The following is a 17,594-nucleotide window of genomic DNA, read 5'->3' on the forward strand; positions in this document are numbered from 1 at the left end:
ATTTGATAAAGCTATAAGCATATTTCACAAACTACATCCAACAATACATTGGACAGATAAGATACAATGCCCAGTTAGAATATTTAAAAACCTTAAGCAACTTCCTTCTTTAAGTGTCACAACCCCAATCATCTATACACATTATTGGAATCTTATGTAATAAGCCAACACAAAGTGATGCCAAATTGTAATGTAGTAAATAAAGGATACACAGCATTTGAACTGTTACACAAATAATAGTGTGAAAAAGTGTGGTGTAAAATTATATTAAGACATTGTAAATGTAATACAGCTATATAGAACCAAATCAATTATCTTTATAGGTCACATAATTGTTAATTAGCTTCAACTATATACTGAAGTTCAAGGAATAGCTTCACCAAAATTGATTTTCCCCAAAATAGTTGCCTCTTATTATTTTGGGAAAACCTAAAGGCAAAAAAACAAAAGCAAAAATGATTCAGTCTCTTGCAGGTGGTGAAGAAATACATTTATATATTATCTTCTTTGCAATGATTTGTACATTGTGCTCATCAGTATATGGTCAGCTTGACCATGAAGACAAACAAACAAATAACATCATTTCTTGCTGGTCCACTTCTTTTATACAAGTTATTAGTATTCCACCTGGTTAGTTAATCAGCTTTCCATGTGGTATTAAATTTACATGTTTTCATACATCCAAACCTTTTGAGGATCACGTCCTATGAATTTTATGTGAAAAAAATGTGATCATGTTGATTTGAAAAGGTATTAAAATGTATTAAGAACACTTATGTATATCAGGACAAAAGAAAGTGAATGGGAATGTTGATGCAACAATTAGCAAAATGCTAATAAAAGATATTTACCTGCTTTCCATGAGAAATGATTGGCTCTGGGAAGCAAAATGTCAGAGTGGGCTGGAAAAGAAAATAACGATGAGAAGAGGAGGAAGAGACTGAGGAAGTTCCCAGTGTGCCTTGTCCAGCCGCTGACCCCAAAGTCATCTTTCAGAGTCATAGTCCAGCCCATTGCTGCCTCTCTTAATCCTGTGAGAATAAAATGAAATTCATCACTATATTAATAAGAAATATATCCAGAGACCCCAGCCAGAAAAAACAGAGGAGGGAAGGGGCTGATCATAAGGGAGAAGGGGAGAATGTCACTCAGACTATTGCCTTTATGGATAAAACTGAGATACTACTGGCAACGTTTTTATCCGATTTCAGGTTAATGTTTGCACAAAGTAGAAGAATGTACATGTTTCTTCTACTACCTGGCCAACCTGGAAGCCTTTGACTTTGCAGAATCATTAGGTATTTGCATGTAAAAGTTAGACTCGCATGTCTAGCTACGTTTAAATAATCAAAGCACTTGGGATTATTCTGGGATTCATGATTGTGTTACACCAACAGCAGGAGTTGTTAGCACCTGATGCTCTTGGAGCCTTGGTGTTTTTACAGATTTGTTCAAAAAGACATTTGTTCTGCTGTAGCACTTGGGTATTGAGGAATTTGTTTTAATTGACCTGCTATTGAACAGAGGGCTCCCAGGAGGATTCTTTTCTTCTAATTTTGTGTGCTTGAAGCCCAACATGAAAACACTTAATGTGCAAAGCAGAAAATTCATCTTTCTCACAAAATAGGAAAAATAAAAGACACTGGTGTCAGTATTTACATAAAGGAAATATGATTTAATCTAAATTTCAAGGTCTTTTTTTCCAGCTTTTCTTTAGTGATTATAAACCATAGAGAGGATTAGAGTTATTTTTTTTTATGAAGCATCGATTACAGTCCAGAGCTTTGAATTACTGCAGCCTTATCTTTGGAGAGACTAAAATTTTGGCTCCAATGCCTTTTTCTGTGCTATCATGTTGTTTAATATCATTTAATGAAAAACTATGCTGAGTTAATGATGGCTTAGTGCCTGCAAGTGGGTGGCCAGTTACACTGCTATTGATGGATGGTCCAATTTTTTTTCAAAATGCGCTGCATTATTCCTAAGACATTATAGAAATAAATTCAGAGAAGCCAAAATTTCAAGATTTGGCAATCTGCTATACCTTTAAGCGGATTTCAACCCCCAGAGGTCTGCTGGATCTTTATTTTAAAAATGTAGTCAACATAGAATTAAATTAAAGTAATTTCTCTTCTTCTTACTGTTGCATTTGTCTCATATTTTAATAGCCTAAATGTGTTCTGTTCGGTTGACTGAACAATTCACCCCGACACTTGCAGATCCATACGCCAATTAGACATCTCTGGTTGCTGATTAGTAGCCTTCTCTTGCAGCAGTGTTTGGAAAGCATACCTGACTGCATCTGCAACACATCCTGCCTCCAGCCAGCATCATTTTAGTATTTACAGGGCAAGCAGGTCTCTCTCAGTAACTGAGCACATTAAGGCTAATTAGGAAACATGGTGTTTAAAAAACCCCAACAAAAAAACAATACAGGTACTGTATGTCCTGGCAGCATGCCAGTGTTTATTTGTTAAACACCCAAAGATAGATATTTATGTTACCTCCATTGTCATACAGTTACAATTTTTAACTGCAATTCGGAAAACAACACTAAGCAACGTTAATCTTTAAAATAGCTCATGCTTAGACAAATCGGATGGACAGCATCTTTTCACTGGATTTCTGAAGTCTTGCCCTTGATTTCTAATCTGGTTTCTATGTGTTGTCTTTTATTTTAGGGTAATTGTGCTGTTTGAAAATGAGCTTCTTCTCCACCTCAAACCCTTTAAATTGATATTCAGGTTCGTAAATTTTCCGTTCAACTTTCAACTGCTTATTTCACCAGCTGAAGAGAAAAGCACCCCCACAGAATACTGCTGCCATCACCATTTTCTACTGCACACAAAGTTAAAAGAAAGTTAGCATTTTCTCTCATCTGAAGGTTGCACCTTTCATTTTATTTACCCCAAAGGATTTCATTGCACACTGTTTATGGGACTTTTTAGAAAATAATTTCTGTTTTTTATTTATTTATTTATTTTATGAATCTTGTCTGTAAATATCAGACTTGGAGAATATGGCTGAAAGCTATTCAATCAACCTGTGTTTTGGATCTCTTTTAGGTGCTTTATCAATTTTAAGCTTTCGCACTTATACAGTCTTTATTTAAGGGTTGTTAGAGTAAAGGAGACCACTACAATTACATACTTCATTTTATTTAGAAGAACTTGACATAGCATCTTTATTTTTCTATTTTTCAGTCATGGACCACCTTCTGATGGACTTTCATTAAATCCATTAAACAACTCTAGATGTACTGTTCTCATGAGAAAAAATGAAAAGTTAAATAGACACAAACAAGGCAATGTAAAGAAAAACACAGGCCAAAAGTCAGTTTTTACCTTTTTTTTTAAAATACCAGTTAAATAGCTGTGTCAAAGACACCATGCCATGCTCCTACTGGAAGCAGAAAACCTGCAGATCAGCAGCATGGCTCAAACAATAATGTGCATCCGACTGGAAACCATGATCTGATGGAATGCAATCTGTCACCCTGTTTCCTGTGTTCCTGGTTTGGTTCCCACTTACTGGACTGAAGTCAGTGACAATGATGAGATTATCATGAGGGAACAGATGAGCAAAACTCAACAACCCTCGGTTTCACAGGTGGTCATAACAATTAGGGTTTGATTAGATGTTTCTAAATAAAAGGAAAAGGCTCATTTGGTTTGCCAAGGTCCTAAACAATCAGCCTGCAATCCTCCAGCCTCTTTTTGAATCAGCCAAAAACTGTGTTCTGTTCAAGTGGAAGCAAACACATTTGACGCCGGCCTGTATGCGAGAGAGATCCAACTTTACTCTTCGAATTTCTACAAAATTATTAAGCCAACTAGCTTTTATAGCCTCCTTTAAAATTCACACTTCAATCCCCATCTTGTCTTTGTGCTCTGCATTTGATATGGACTGGTTAACAAGGCTGTAAGTATTTTTTCCCACATTATAGTGCATGTAATTGCTTTTGATTGCAGGCAATAAAAACACAACAATCCATCCCTCCTCTCTTTGCTTCACAGATGAATTCACAGAAAGTGATAACCGTGAAAGCACAGAACAAACTATGATGAAAAATGCTTTTAACATTTTGTAATTTAGTTTACATTTTACAGATTTTATATTTACATTCTCTGCTTATATAGTTCTGTTTTACCCCAATAGTTTTGTTCTCTAGTTTCAACGCTCTAATGTACCAACAGAGCTTGGCCGGAAATTAAGAGATATTCTGATAGACATCTGATCAATATCAATAAAATATATGTTGATGAAATCATGAATAATTCCACTGAACTCTGTTTCAGGGCCACATTGTATTCTGGGAGATACAGGTAGAGGAAAGGATCAAGCTAAGCTTGGTTGGTAGTAGGGCAGACCTACTACATTTAAATAAGTTAGCCTTATGGTCATAGCTTTATAGTTATTCTTTTTTAGACAAATTTATTTATGCAGTTTAGCTTCTCAGCAGATCTTTTTTCATGTATTAATTTTATAACCACTATATTAATTGCTTCTTTGATCTACCTGTTATAGCATTGCTTGGATTCTGATCTTTCTTGCTATACTTATATATACTGTATATCTGTGTGCGCTGATCTGAAATCTACCAGATTTCTGCTCAGAATGTTTAAATGATCCTGATTAAAATCACCTCCTGATACTTGCTGTTTTTGTAGATTATTTTCCACTGCCAAAATCTAAAACTCAACAGCCTTTTTCATGCAAACGGCTCACAAACTTGTGTTTTAAGCTACATAGACAGCAGTTGAAAAACCTGTTATGAAACTGAAGACGTTCAAAGAAAAGCACTGAGTTTATGAAGCAGGTAAAAAGCCTTTTCATGTACCCAATTAACTGGAACCACGCTGAAATATGTAAAGAGCTGAATCATCCAAAAGTAACATCAAAACAGAGAGAAACATTAGGCTGGCACTTCAGCAAACTCCATATGGAGACACCATCAGCAGAGAAAGATGAGGGTTTATTGACGACTGTAGCCTTTTTTTCTCCCGTCAGAAATATCTGTAAAAATGGGAGATAAAGCTGTGCATGTTTTACTGGATCCATTGTCATAACATCAACACAGCTTACCCACATTGGAACAGCATGTTTAAACTGACCTGCTGAAGCTGAGACAAAATATGTTTTCCTGTTTAGAGAAACAGTGTCAGCGCTCATGACTACATGACTTCCTGCAATTCTTAAAACAGTTACTGAACTACTGTAGACCATGGAATACTGGGACTGGAACTAAGTGCTGTAAATAAGTGGCATCAATTTTAAGAACAAAACTAATTCTTAGGTAGCAGGACATGTAAATAATATCCAAAAAAGTCGATGTGTGCCTTTGGTCTGGAAAACAGTGAAAGTTTATTTGACATCTAATGTTTACAGAGAATAAGGTATCTGTCAGAAATAAATGTCCTTCTTTAAAACCATAACAAAGGGCTGCCTCTTTGTTTCCTCTTAGCCTTCACAATTCATAGTCATAAATATCCTACGCCTCTTTAAATTTTTAAAACCCAGCCAGCACTGCAGGACAAGCCAACGATGTGTGTCATCAACAAAGTCATTAAATCTGTGTCAAATGCCCCCCCCAGATTGTTCTTTTGACTACATTTTAAAGGGACAAACTCTCTAAGCGATTCTGATGTTAGCCGATATTGAGGCTTGGATTTTAAAGCGTATCTCATGAGCTGTTGCTCATGTTCAGCTCTACAGCCCTCTAAGCAGAAGTCCTTTCTAAATCCACATGAGCACTGTTAAAACGCAGACACCTTTATATCATCAAGAAGCCTTTTTCCGACAGAATAAATAATAATTCTATCTATTTTATTCTTTATTTGCCTTACTAAACTGGTTTTGCTTCACAAAGACCATGTTCACAGCTTACAGGTTCCCTATCAGGCCTTTGCAAGACAAGTGCCTGTGTTATGCACCTTTACAACATTTGTAATTAAGAGGTGTTCAGATAGGACCAGTAAATGCAAAAACTCTCTTAGATGTTTACACAATCCCCTAACATTAACTATTAGAGCTAACAAAGACAAAACAATAAACAGAGTTGCAAAATTATTACAGATTTAAAATGAGAATGAGTGTGAAAGGGTTGCTTTTGACCTGCTTTTTCTTCCACATAAATCTCATTTGGAAAAAAAATATCATTTTGGGATTTCAATAGAATGATAAAAACATTTAATTGTTCTAACCACTTTGAACAAATGGAAGCCCAAATGAAAATATTCACAGCATCAGATTTTAGATTTTTAATGTACATTATGCCTCTTGCCCATTGCTAGAGAAAAGCAAAAGCCCCATTTTTGAAAAATGCATATGTAAAACACTGTACCTGTGTAGGGTCAACTCCAGTCATCCCTTTGGGTGATATTGTTAGTAGACTTGCAGATGACAGTGGGATGTCCTTTCCTAGAAGATTTTAGCCAAGCACAGAGGAGGCGTCTGAGGATGTTAGATCTGGCAGGAATTGTAAATTGCCTGTGCCAAGCCTTCTGCTTGCAGCATCATGCAATAGCTTAATCCAGTACAAATCAATGTGTCGCGGGCTGGGACTATGTCACACCTCCTGCAGCAGCGAGCACCTTCGAGGTGCTAACTCTGTCAAGCGCCCACTCACTCAAGTACCAACAGGGGAAGGTCCAACCAGCATGGGGAGCTGTAAAGGGCCTGAGGAGAAAAAAACAAAACAAAACAGAAAAGAAATGAAAGAGATATAAGTATGTGACCAGAGAGTTGTAAAATTTTTTAACATAAACTTGCTTCAGGATAGTTGGAATGCTACATGCATAAAAAACAATGAGAATAAATTGTTTGTGCAAGACCCTGAACTGAGTCTCCTTTTTTTGCAACATCAAAATAAACTGCCATAAAAGTACGACTTTATGATTTACAAGAATCTCATTTGGTTTTCTCTCTTAATATAACTTCATCTAAGAGCAATATTCACAGAGAGTGTTTGGTCTAAAAACAACCGATGATATTATGCTTTCAGTTTTAAGACTCACTGCAGCACTAAAAAAGTCAAGTTATGTCAATGTGAATATATTAATGAGGCAATGGGTGTTGTTTGTGAATCCTTTCTAAAGCAGCATAATAGTCTTTTGTATTAATTCCTAAAAACAATCTGGTATCAAAGGCAGGAGATACGGCTTTAGGATATTTGCTCTTTTGTGCAAGTCAGTGATTAAATGTGAGCCCTGCAGCCAAGTCTGTTCATCGAGCTCACCCACAAGAAATGTATTCTATTAACACCCTCTGCCTCAAAGTCTCATTCATCCCCCCAGTACTTTCAGCAGCTCTGCAGTCTGCTTCCCTACTGACCTGACTGTTCACACCCCTGAGATCCCCAGATTCCATTGACCCAGAACTTATTACCCATGGATTTAAGGGCTTTTTCCTCATCATTCTATTGTTGTTCAAATTAGCTGGTTTCTGAAGCTGCATTATTCTTGCAGGCTGCCTATCGAACAAGATGAATGAAGACAAAGCAATAAGATACAGAGATCTTACTTTCAACTCTAGACAAATACTTAATTTGATCTAAATCTTTCTATACAGTCACACTCTTGTTATCTCTCACTATTTTGTGAAAAATGTTTGTGAACAATCAAAAAGACAACATCTTTTGGGAGTAGAATTACATTTTCTATGTATGGTCATAGTTGGCATTAATACATGTGATCATAATTTGAAGAATTCACATGGGGGAGCAGTCTCAGCAGAGATGCCCAGACTTCCATCCCTTCCCGCTTCTCCAGCTTTTCTACAGAAAAGCTTAAGGACTCCAAGGACAGCTGAGAGACACAGTCCCCCCAGCGTGCTGCCCACGGGCGTCTTTCAGGTAGTATATGCCTGGAGCAGCACCCAGGGAAGATGTCTGGGGGCATCTCAAAAAAATGCCCAAGCCACTTCTGCTGACTACCTTTGATGTGGAAAAGCAGTGGCTCTACACCAAGCCCCTCCTGGATGGTTGAGCTCCTCACCCTATCTCCAAAGTCCATCATCTACCTGAGGCCTATCGTGTTCTTGTGCCCCATAAACCGATGAACACCCTAATGCTTGAATAAGGTGTTCATTTTGAACAATTTATGACAGCACTCAGATTCAGAGCTGGGAGTCTAGTCCTCCCAATCGTGCTCCTCTGGGTATTACTGTCATTCCCCACATGGGTGTTAAACAGTGTTGTAGTCAAGGCCACCTATCCTAAGACCAAGTCAACACTATGCCCAGCCAACTGTGTCAACCGTGAGACTTTCACCGACAAAAACCAAGTTGAGCCTAAGACCAAGGGAATACAAGAAGGAGTCAAGACCAGCACCACACATCACATGTCACAAGTCCTTAATCTAACCTGAAAAATCAACATTACCATAACAAAAATAAAACATGAAACACTCTCAGCTAAAGTAGACGAAACTTTCTGTATTTACTACTCAAGACTAAAGTCTTCATTTCATGTTTTTAATAAAATATTAGATACATTTGTGCCTTAAAATGTAGATTTTGTAAGATCTTTTTTTGCGTCCCCTGCTAAAGCACATCATGAAGTTGAGCTCAAGATCATCTTGCAAATCTAAATCATTATGACTGGCCTTCTTGTAGCAAACAAATCTTTGATTTGTAGGGTAGGAAAAAAATGTCTTGGCCATTAGTACTTGACCATTAGGAAAAATATGTCATTTAAAATCACCAAAAATAAACAAAAAAATATGTGATTTCATTATTAATTGATCTAGTATAAAATAGTCCCATTAATGTGATTCATTCATCTCAGGTTACACTAAGTTTGTATTTTCTTTTCCAAACTGAAATATTCCCACTTTTTTAATTAATAAAATTTGTGGCACCTTTTGTTTTCCATACTTTCTGCACCTTCTGCCTATGTGACATCTTTGGATTGAGTTCAAAATATCATATTCAGAACTTTCTTCAGAAGTTGAAGTTACAAGTAGTAGCCCTTCAAAATTTCCCTACTTTCCTTGATGGGCCCTTGGCTGGTCCCCTGAGATTCATTTTTAAATATCAATCTTTGTACTTAAATATTATTTCTGTCATGATTTCTGGACATTAAGATCTAAGGAGAAGTGCCTTCTCCTGCTCAGACCCTGTAATTCACTGAAAGGGTGGAGTCTGAGTAAAAAATGTGCCTGCCTACCAGAAGGAAATGGTCACTCCAGTAAAGAAAGTTGTCTTAAGACCAACACTAGTCTTGAGTACTGCAACACTGCTGTTGAAGTCCCCCAATAGGATGATGTAGTTCCTGAGAGGGTTGCTGTCCATCATCACCACCAGATGCCTGGCCTTTCTGTGCCACATCTTAACCCATAAGACAAAATAAAAGTTATAGCCCTCTCCCAAACCCCAAGGAGCAGGGATGAGGCACTCTTACTAAAACTTATAACATTAGGTTTTATTGTCATAGTTTTGGTTCTGGTTAAGTTTTCTCCTTGAGTTTTAATTAGTTTTATTTACATTTTGTGTTATTCTAGTTATTTTTTGTTTTATTTGAGTCCTTATGTATTTTTTGTTTACCCTCTGTTGCCCTCTTGTGTAAGTCTCTTTCCCCTAGCTCCCTTCCACACCTTTTCCTCGTCTGCCAATTAGTCCTCCCATTGTTTCTGTCTCCCATATATACTCCTTCTGTTCAGGCACTCTTTGCTACTTCCTTGCATTTATTTGCCGTTCATGTGTGTTTTCCTGGATTTCAGTATTTTTGTTGTGGATTTTTGCTTCTGTTGACCTCTTTGAATATTAAACTTGCAAAAAAACACCTCACCTATCATCACTGCATTTGGGTCCTTCAAACCCCCACTCAATTACATTCATAATACAACATCCTGTTGTTTAAAGCTGTGAGATAAAAGCAGACTCTACTGGATAACAAAGCTTTTGCTTTGCAGTGTCACTACACCAAGTGTATGTTTAGTTTGGCCCATCAGTTTCTCAGGGTGTCTCCCACTCCATTTGTGTTACAGTTGCAAAATATGAAATTTGTTTTTGTTTCGTCTTCCAACTTAGTAAACAAGAAGCTGACAAATATTCCCACTGCCAAGCTTAGATCTCTATTTTCAAATAGACAAGCTGCAAAGTCACACAATTAAGTGGAGCTGATATTTCTGTAGCCCGCTTCACTGGGAAATGAAGACCTACATATCTTGCCAAATTAAGTACACAATAGAAACGTAGGAATTTCAAAAGAAAAGCAATCACTAAAACACTACACTTATATGAACAGATGTCAAGGTTGATCATTCCTTAATATGGAGGATGTTTTCAGGATGGTTTTCATTATTTAAATGGAAGAAAGCTAAAATGTGTGCTAAGGATTATTAAAATAGGAATGATTTAAAATCAAATGCTTCTTTTAAGCTTTTTTTTTTTTTTTTTTTTTTTTACAAAAAGGGACTAAGCCACAATGCTTTGCCAAAAAAAAAAAAAATACATATAGCTAATACAAGTTAGTTTTGCAGTTCTTTTAAGAAACTGAAAATCATTTTTCCGGTCTGTTGAGATGCTGCATGTGGCACTATCTGAAAGGGGTAGGTATCTCAACCTTACCAGTTCCTCAAACAGGCCTTCCTCCAGGAGCCGCTGCTCCTGAAGATGGGGTTATCAACTCAATCAGCTGCACATATATCACTGTTTTCAACATACCATGCTTCTTTCACCCTGCCTCTCTGTGCTGCAGATGCAGGGGTATGACAAGTAAAGCAAGCAGACAGAATAACAAGATAGATACCAACAGGAAGGAATTTAAAATATTCTGCACACATGGAGGCTCAACACAAAAACACCACTTTAATTAAATGAAACTCACATTTGAGGGGGTTGGGTAAATCTATTCTGAAATTCTACTTAACCTTCTAAAGGTTTTTTATTTAAAATATGTATTTGAATCTTACAATTAAGTGACATTGCACAAATTCCCATATGCTGCAAAGCATATAAAAAGAAAACTCCAAACTGACATATTGGATTTAATCTTTCCAGTTTCAATGTATGCAAACAATCATGATTTTTAAGTGTTATCTTTTTTGGATCTAGCTTGACACCACTGAAACTCATGGTTCTCTATCAACAGGCTTTCAGATGATCAAATAATGATGAAAAAAATTATAAAAGCCTGATTTTAGTCTTCGTCTAACTGTACCAGCTGAAATTTCTGTTACTTTATTCCCCCAGAACTCTCAGCCAAAATTACCATAAACTAAACCCCTTCATGGCGACGTCACAGTTGAAGCACCACAATCCTAGTGGTTTCAGGGTAGGCAGATCAATAAAGATTTTTCCTTCAGAGCAGACTTGGGCATTTTATGGCCCACAGACCACATCTAGCCATTTAGAAGTCCACACCCAGCCAAAAGGCAACATGGAAATCAAACATGCATAAGGTGTTTTATCTGTTTTCATATCTAAAAATGTTGAATTCACTTTGACACACCAGCTTTTATTTTTTGTGTTGTTTGTATTTTCCTAAATAAACAAGTGTGCCATTGAAAGCACCCTGAAAGACGTATGCCAAAAGAAAAATAGAGTGTCAAACCTTGATTTGTGCTGTAAACACATCTAGCATTTTTATTTTAATGAGTTTCATTAAAATTCCAAATTGTAAAGAACCATACTTTTTAAATCAGGGAAGATTAAATGAAACGTTTGATATTTTAGGAGAATGAGTTTTTATATCTAATACAAGCTCCATGCATGGGAACCAGAAACAAAGCAGTGTGGTGTAAAAAAAAAACAGTTTTTCTTTCAATGTGGGCACCATCTTTTTTAGAGCGAGATTTATCTGGTTGGAGAAAGAGATGGAGAAACAAGGAGGAAAAAGCTTGATAAGTCAGAGAGAATGAGAAGCGAGGCAAAGAGAACAATGCAGATTAGGTGCAGAAGTGCGTTTGGGACTCCTATGCTGAGGAAGTTTCACGAGGGTGAGAAACTCATAAACCTGAAGTAGCCTGGGTAATTTAAGTGCTTAATTACAATACAGTTTCAGCAAATACATTAGAATGTTCTACTATACAACACATTATCACCATTTAAAACAAATTGAAATTTAAACACGAAAGACCATTTTTGTTGCCTCATTTATACAGCACCTTTTTCAATTATTTTTCTCATATCATTACCAGAGTGTATGACCCTTGATTAAACAATGATAATTACTACTGGGACAGATTTTATATAGAGTGACATAACGACAATACTATGCAGGAAAAATTGAAGCTCTGCAGGGTATTGCTATGGAGCGCTCACAGAGCTCAGAGTATTAAGTTAAAAGTTTTCTTTTCTGTTGCTGTTGTTCAATAAAAGTATGTTTTAAGATCATTTGAGGAAAGAAAATTATACTTTTAAGCATCACTATATGGCCCGTTTACCGATTTAATGGATAGTAAAAAGAATTCCGAAGTTAAGAGACCGCGGCAACCAGCGGACCTCCGAGGGTAATGGTAGCCAGTTCTAATCCTAGCCCGTCTGCAACAGCCCTCTCTCTGCATAGCCGTGTGTGAAGGGCCGCTGGCTCTAATGGTGATTTTTTTGTTTTATTTGGCAAATTGTTCATTTGATTTGTTTTTATCTGACTGTGTTAATTATTATTCCCCCAATAAAAAAAAAAAAAGAACTTATCTAGAGACTATTAATAACAGGAGGTGAAATGCAGCTACAGACAAGCTGAGCATGTGGTGACGTCACAAAAATGCTTCTGTTCCAATTGACCCATATATATATATATATATATATATATATATATATATATATATATATATATATATATATATATATATATATATATATATATATATATATATATATATATATGCTGTGGGTTTCTCCCCAAGTATATACTTTCCTGTATTCTTCTCAAGGACATACTTGGCAAGGAAATGAGTTCATACATATTTCTTCTGAATTGAGAAACGGCCATGATCTTTCATTGCCGGAGGAAAGCTCAACAAACTGATTTAGTGTAATTTAAGATAAAGAAATTAAGAGTCTTAGACTAAATATATACTATCTTTTAAATATCTTTTAAATATATTGGGACTATCACAATGAAAATGTACATTTAAAGCTCGCTCTGCTACTCTGTGCAAAACAACTCAGCTGTCCCTTTCTGATTTCGAAAACAACATATATATTGACCGAACTGCATTGATGTTCTATCATGCTTCTATTGAATCAGTTTTAACGTTTTCCTTGATGTCATGTTTGTACAGGGAACCTTTCAAGCAGAGGAATTCCCTTCAGCAGATAGGTAGACTGACTATACAATGGATTTCACTTTCAAAACTGATTCTCATTCCCTACCAGTAATTTTAGCTCCTTCCCCCAAGGGGGACTTTTTTAAATGTAGCACAAGAGGTTTTAAGAACGGTTTTCCTTTTGTTGCTGTTACTGAAATTAGCAAGTTGGAAGGAACTTTTTAGTGATTCTGATTTGATTTGTAAAGCGATATGTTCCTGCAATTTAGAATATGTGTGTGTGAGTGAATTTGTGTTTATATAGTTGTGTCTTGAACCCCTGCATAACTTAACATTCCAGCAGGTATAAATGAAGTAAAGGTGAACCTTTAACATGCTGTTTAGAACACTGCATTACTTTAAATATTATTGTTTTGAGGCATTTGTATTGTACACAAATATGAAATATACTTTTTAATATGTTATTCCTCTTTTTAAACAGTTTGGAGTCATTTAAAGACAAAGCAATCAGCTGGTGGGATGCATTTTAATAAAAACTGTGTCATATCTGTAAAACTGTGGTCATTTTGGTTTCTGGTATTATGTTAGAAATATTGTCATCCATTATTTTTTTGAGAAAACGGATACTCTTCATATGACACACTGAAAATCTAATAACAAGAAGAAAACCTTTATGCCAGGAAGTATATATTTGCTGCATCAGTCATGTTCAGGTTTAAGAAAGAGACAAATAAATACAAAAAGCTGATGTGTTGAAAATGCTTCCCTTTCGCTAGAGTTTTCAAATTCAGACATCTGACGAAGAAAGGAATAAATTGCTGCAGCAACTGATCAGAGTTCAGCCTCATATCGTTATAAAAAAGAAACCCGGAGAGTCAGAAGCAGTTGTGCATTTTAAAGATATGTTGATGTACTTTAATGTTAACAGACACGGCTGTTAAAAAGAGAGAAGTACCTTGATGTACCAGAGCAGCTTCAGGCATATGAAAAAATGTTAAATTACACAGCTAGATAGCCATGCACCATTTACTCTCATACACACTTTTCTCCGCTCAATACAGGCAAATGATTCAATGGCCTTTGGAGAAATATGACGCTAATTGATGCAATGCCTAAAACAAAGTCAGAAGTGCCGTCTCGTTAGCTACATAATTCTCGCTCAATATTTTTGCCACCATAAATTTTTCATCAAAGACAAGAAAAAAATATCTGGTAGGTTAAATTAGCGTGAAGAGTTGCAGCACAAAAGCTGCTTCATAAGAAGTCCTTCTTTTTTTTGGAAAATACTGGGCAAAAGTATTCACACCCTAAACTTTTAGAACTTTTTGTCACATAAATTGCATTTGATGGCAGCAACACATTGTTTTTTGAGATGTTCATAGGTTGGGATATTGTTGATCACCCTAACCCTGCTTTTAAGCTTCTTCACATCTTCAGTCTGTACTGTGTGCTCTTTGATATTAAGGATACTTCTGGTTCACCAATGTTCTCTGTTAAATCTCAAAGACATCACATATAATAGATATAATTTGTTTTTATTATTATACCAAGGAACATTTTGATTAAATATTTCTGTAATGTCCACCTTTTTAACAAAGATTGTACTTTTCTCAAAAGGCTGCCATGTTAAGTAAATATGGCATGAAATAAAATTTCACATATTCCATGCAAAAATGCAGTATGCAATGAAAAAATTATTTTTTATCGGAGATGCATAATCACAGAAGCCTGATATATAAGTTATGATATAAGAGATTCAAGGCTATTAAGGCAATTTAATTAGAGGTGTATGAACAACATTTTAAGTTTTTGAGTATTTTTTTAAACCATTTCTCAGATTCCTTTTCATTCACCATTATACCCTACTTTTCTATTCTATAACCTTAAATACCCTGGATTTTGAATATAGCATAAAAATCTATATATAAAAAGACAAAAACCTGATATAGTTAAGGGTATAATTTTATGAAATTTTAAAAATGTTTACCAAATACATAGCCTGAAGGTCTACCAGTGTAAACCCTTATAACCCTAACATAATAAAATGGAAATAATGAAACATATAAGAATGAATAAACATGAGACAAATAAAAGAATTAAAGCCATCGCAAATAATGAGATTTCGCTGTGCAGCTGTTCCACCTGGCATCCCTACCCCAGCCTTTCCCTCTCATTAAAAAAAGCTTATAATTAACACAGAAATGGCTGTAATCCTGGTCACTCTGTCTCCTTTTTCAACTGATAGGCTCCTCTCCAGGGACTAGAGTATGCAGGTAAGCGTATCTAAGTCCCGACTGCCTTGGATCCAGAGGGGATCGTTGTCCAAGAAGGGAGCCATCAGTATGAGCAAAGAGGAGCAGCGTGACAGCGTCAGGATTAATTTTTGAGAGGCCTGCTTGCTCAAGCTTGCAGATAACATGGGTCAGCAGTTTCAGAGACACCTGGACCCTGAAGCCATGGGTGTCCCTCTGGAAAATAACTGTTAATGCACCGTGGGTGGGTGGTGAGTTTATTTACTTGTGGGGGTGCATGTATGTGTGTGTGAGTGTGTATTTTCATTTGTGTGGGTGGACTGGATGAGGAGCTGGTACTTGCTTAGCCTACAGAGAATATCCAGAGACCGCTGAAACCTGGGAAAAGTCAATATGTAGAGGGAAACATAGAGACGTAGAAAACTATGATATTAAAACTATGTTGCAGGGAAAACTTTTTGTGGTGTGAAGTCTCTTTATGTATTCGAAAGCAAGAAACTCAACTCAAAAGTCCAACATTTTCCAACTTGTTCAAGTTTGACAATGTTTCACGAAATGAGAGAAATGAAGTTCTGGGTTCATTGCTTGTAGGTGTGTTTGGAGTCATTGTCAAGTTGAAAAATAAATGGTCCAACAAAAAGCAAACCAGTGGTATTCACATAGTCATGAAAAAAATGTCTTTGAATGAGTATGTCCAAACGTTTGTGTTATATATATATATGTATATATATATATGTATATATATATATATATATATATATATATATATATATATATATATATATATATATATATATATATATATATATCACAGCAATATATATATATATATATATATATATATATATATATATATATATATATATATATATATATATATATATATATATATATATATATATATATATATATATATATATACATCACAATATATATATATATATATCACAGATCACAGCAATCTCCCAGAACAAGAACCAGTAACCATTACAACGGCAGATGTCCAAGAAAGAGCGGCAGGTATGAAGAGCTGGACAGCACCAGGCCCTGCCACACCTACTGGCTGAAAAAACTAACCGCACTTCATGCACGCCTCGCAGCACAAATGAACCAACTGCTGATGGATGGGACCCACCCAGAATGGCTAACCCAAGGACGGACAATCCTGATCATGAAGGATCCGCAGAAGGGAACAACCCCATCCAACTACCGGCCAATAACTTGCCTATGTACAACATGGAAGCTCCTGTCAGGCATCATAGCGGCTAAGATGAATAGGCACATGGCTCAATACATGTACCCTGCCCAGAAGGGAATAGGAAGCAACACCAGAGGAGCCAAGCACCAGCTACTAGTGGATAGAGCAGTCACCCGAGACTGTAAGACCAGGCAGACAAATCTGTGCACTGCCTGGATTGACTATAAGAAAGCCTATGACTCAATGCCACATACATGGATACTGGAATGCCTGGAAATGTACAAGATCAACAGGACTCTAATAGCCTTCATCAAGAACTCAATGAAGCTGTGGAAAACAAGTCTGGAAGCCAATGCAAAGCCAATAGCACAAGTCACCATCAAGTGCGGCATATACCAAGGCGATGCACTATCCCCGCTGCTGTTCTACATAGGCCTTAACCCCCTCAGCCAGATCATCACAAAGACTGGCTACGGATACCAATTCCGAAGCGGAACAATCATCAGTCTCCTCCTCTACATGGATGACATCAAGCTGTATGCCAGGAGTGAGCGAGACATCGACTCACTGATCCACACTACCAGGATCTACAGCAACGACATTGGGATGTCATTCGGACTGGACAAGTGCGGTCGCATGGTCTCAAAGAGAGGGAAGATGATCAGAACCGAGGGGGTTGAACTACCAGAAGGCCACATAACAGATGTTCAGGACAGCTACAAATACCTTGGGGTGCCACAGGCTAACGGAAACCACGAGGAGATGGCAAGAAAGACTGCCACAGCTAAATACCTACAAAGAGTAAGGCAGGTCCTGAAAAGTCAGCTGAATGGGAAAAACAAGATCCAAGCCATCAACACATATGCCCTACCAGTCATCAGATACCCCGCTGGTATAATAAACTGGCCAAAGGAGGAGATAGAGGCTACTGAC

The 17,594-nt window shown here is 36.7% G+C and overlaps 1 long non-coding RNA gene across 1 annotated transcript in view; it reads right to left on the minus strand.

Moving 5' to 3' along the window:
* Positions 1-856: 856 nt before the first annotated feature.
* Positions 857-17,594, minus strand: part of LOC119777471 — a 67,308-nt gene continuing 50,570 nt past the window's right edge. Inside the window, exons 2-3 of the long non-coding RNA XR_005279920.1 lie at positions 6,344-6,678; positions 857-1,031 (exon numbers count right to left, since the gene is read on the minus strand). This is a non-coding gene — a long non-coding RNA (uncharacterized LOC119777471). The remainder of the gene's footprint in view (positions 1,032-6,343; positions 6,679-17,594) is intronic.

The sequence above is a fragment of the Cyprinodon tularosa genome, unplaced genomic scaffold (genome assembly GCF_016077235.1).
Source record: "Cyprinodon tularosa strain WSP-4 unplaced genomic scaffold, ASM1607723v1 ctg124, whole genome shotgun sequence".
NCBI lineage: Eukaryota > Metazoa > Chordata > Actinopteri > Cyprinodontiformes > Cyprinodontidae > Cyprinodon > Cyprinodon tularosa.